Raw genomic sequence first — 3,257 nt, forward strand, 5'->3', positions numbered from 1 at the left:
CATAAAATATGAAACTTGCAGTTAGTGGGAGATGGAAAAAAAGGAGTGAAAGAAAAACAGCAAATTGGGAGACTGGAATTATTTGCAAAATAAACAGCAGAGTTTCTGCAAATCAATGTGAAAATTGTTAACAGTCCACATAAATCCTAGACAGAGGACAAAACAAGACAATTCCAACAAAGTAGCACCAATGGATTGTATCACCCTGCACAGATAATCATGACAAAGGGTGGCCCTGGGTGGCTTAAGCAACAGAAATGCATCTTGCTACAGTTCTACAGACACAAAGTCCAAGATCCAGTTGCAGCCTTGGCCAGGTTCTGATGAAGTTTCTTCTCTTGGCTGTGAGAAAGTCAGCTTCCTACTACATCTTCACATGTCAGGGACTGAGGGTGATTGAGGGTCCTGAGTCTCACTGGATTAAGACCCCACCCCAACCTCACTTCACTGTGATCACTGACAATTTTTTCTCTTGAAAAATTTTTTTGAATGTTTGAGAATTTCATATGTGTACATAGTTATTTTAATCATGTCTACCTCCATCACCCCTGTGGGATCCCCCTGGACTCTTGCTCCAACACATCTGCCTCCCAGTTTCATGTAATGTTTTACTTTTTAAAGAAATAGCCCACTGTGTCTAATTAGTGTTGCCTAGTAAGTTCATTGGTGTGGGGTCATCCACACCCATGGGAGCATGTTTACTTTCTAAGTAACATACCTGCAAATATGTCACATAAAAGGGTCAGAGATTACATAGATGAATTGAGAAGGAATCACAGTTTGAGTCATATCATGGAAAACAAATATTTGAAAATATAACCAAACTGAGGTGAACCTCCAAAACTACATCTAAAAATAGCAATTTTTAATATTATAATAATTTTAATTATTTACAATTAAACATTAGAGGAGTTTATTTATAACAGTCACTGTTACCAAATAGTTGGGAAGAATAGTTTCATTTACATCAGAATAATAAAACAGTGTAAAATTTGTGTAAGGTAAGAGAAAAATATACATATAAATAGTAATTTTTATTTCATTCATCTAAAGATTTGTGTTTATCACAATGTATAGAATACTTGCAGAATAATAAAACAAATCTCTAAGGAAAAATCTTAATATTGATGTATTGTTCGTTTGTTTTCTTGAGACAGGACCTCATGCAGCATAGGTTGGCCTCGAAGTTGCCGTCAAAGATGAAATTGAATTTCTTATCCTCCTACCTCCACTCTCAAGTGCTGGGACTGTAAGTGTGCACAACCATGCCCAGTTTGCACTGTGTGTTCTGACCTCCTGAGCACCCTCATGCCATGTCTCGCTTCCCTGTCAGCACCCTCCTCAGGGCACCCTGCACATCAGGGTTCCGAAGGCTGTAGATGAGTGGGTTCAGCATGGGACTGATGACAGTGTTGAGGATGCCAATGCCCTTGTCCTTGTCTGAAGCCTCCACTGAACCCAGCCTCATGTAGCTGAAGACACCTGTCCCATAGAAGATGCCCACCACAGTGAGATGGGAGCCACATGTGGAGAAGGCTTTCTTCCTGCCCTCTGAAGATCGGATTCTCAAAACTGCAGCTGCCACATGGATGTAAGAGGTGACAATGAGAATCACAGGTGCACCAGCCATGAGGACACCCAGACCAAAGAGTAGCAGCTCATTGAGCTGGGTGCTGGAGCAGGACAGCTGGAAGAGCTGGGGCAGGTCACAGTAGAAGTGATTGATCACATTGGGACCACAGAAGTTGAGTGTGGATATGGCCACAGTGTGGGTCAGTGCATTGCTGAAGGCACAAGCCCAGGACGTGGCCACCAAGATCCTCTGGACTGTGTGGTTCATGCGGGTGCTGTAGGTGAGGGGCCGGCAGATGGCCAAGAACCGGTCATAAGCCATGGCTGTCAACAGAAAGCAGTCAACTCCTGCCAGCTGATGGAAGAAGAAGAGCTGTGTGAGGCAGGCTCCATATGGAATTGTACGCTTGTGGGACAAGAGACGACCCAACATTGATGGGACAGTGACACTGATGCACCCAACATCCAGCATGGAAGATTCCCCAGGAAGAAGTACATGGGAGTGTGGAGTTTGGGTTCCACCAAGACAGCTGCCAGGATGCTTAGGTTGCCCCCAACTGTGAGCAGGTAGGCGAAGAAGAAGATCACAAAGATGACGGGCTGCAGCCCTGCTGTCTCTACCAAGCCCAGAAGAATAAACTCGGTAACTGCCGTTCCATTGGTCTTAAATTTGGACTCCATGAATTCCTGTTACAAGACATTTCAGAGTAGAAACAATCCATCTTTACTGTAATTAGTCAATAAAAATGCACTGTTTCATATGCTAAGCCTGAGGATAAACTTCTGTGTATTGCAGGGGCTTTGTGGTAGTTTGAATGTAACTGGCCCCTATGAACTTCGTAGGGAGTGGCACTATTCGGAGGTGTGGCCTTGTTGAAGGAAATGTGTCACTGTAGGGGTGGGCTTTGAGGTCTCTTTTGCTTAAGCTTTGCTCAGTGTCATAGTCCACTTCCATCTGATCAAGATGTAGCCAGCACCATGTCTGCATGCACAATGCCATGCTCCCTGTCATGATGATAATGGACTAAATCTCTGAAACTGTAAGCTGACACCTCAATGAAATATTTTCCTTTACAATAGTTGTCATGGTTATGGTGTCTCTTCACAACAATGAAAGTCCTAAGACTCTGGCCAAACCTCCAGTTCTGTGCTTTTACCTCAAAACCTTGCCTGTAAGTTGCCTGATGGTACCATTACTTTAGACATTTCTCCCCACACCATGAGAGGTAGTCAATGGGTAGAGAAGATGTGGTATATACATGCAAATAAAACAAAGCAGAAATCTCCAACAGTAAAACTCAAGAGAAAGACAAATCATGGGAAACTCAGAATTAGGAGAAAATTAGCCAAGTAGGAAAAAGAGATTAAAGTCAATCATGATGACACATAAAGGAGGTTGATTCAAGTTGAAGGCCGGCCCAGGCAACAAAGTGAGAGGAAAGACAAAGGGAGAGGGAGTAGGAGAGAAAGGGAGAGTGGTATATACAAATGAAGAATTTTCATAAAGCAACAATAATCAACTACGAAATCTAAAAGTCTCACTTTGTAACAGATGCCACAATTTGATGTGAATTAAGAAAGAGTATGCAGCAGATAAATTTTTGACTGATGCACATATGCAGACACCTAGAAAAATGACTAGTACAAAATATCTCTCAGGTCCATCAACACATAGGAACACACAA

The 3,257-nt window shown here is 42.6% G+C and overlaps 1 pseudogene; it reads right to left on the bottom strand.

Annotated features, from left to right (window-relative positions):
- Positions 1-1,296: 1,296 nt before the first annotated feature.
- On the bottom strand, positions 1,297-2,253 carry LOC114691589 (annotated as a pseudogene).
- Between the last annotated feature and the right edge of the window lie 1,004 nt (positions 2,254-3,257).

This window comes from Peromyscus leucopus, chromosome 8b (assembly GCF_004664715.2).
Source record: "Peromyscus leucopus breed LL Stock chromosome 8b, UCI_PerLeu_2.1, whole genome shotgun sequence".
NCBI lineage: Eukaryota > Metazoa > Chordata > Mammalia > Rodentia > Cricetidae > Peromyscus > Peromyscus leucopus.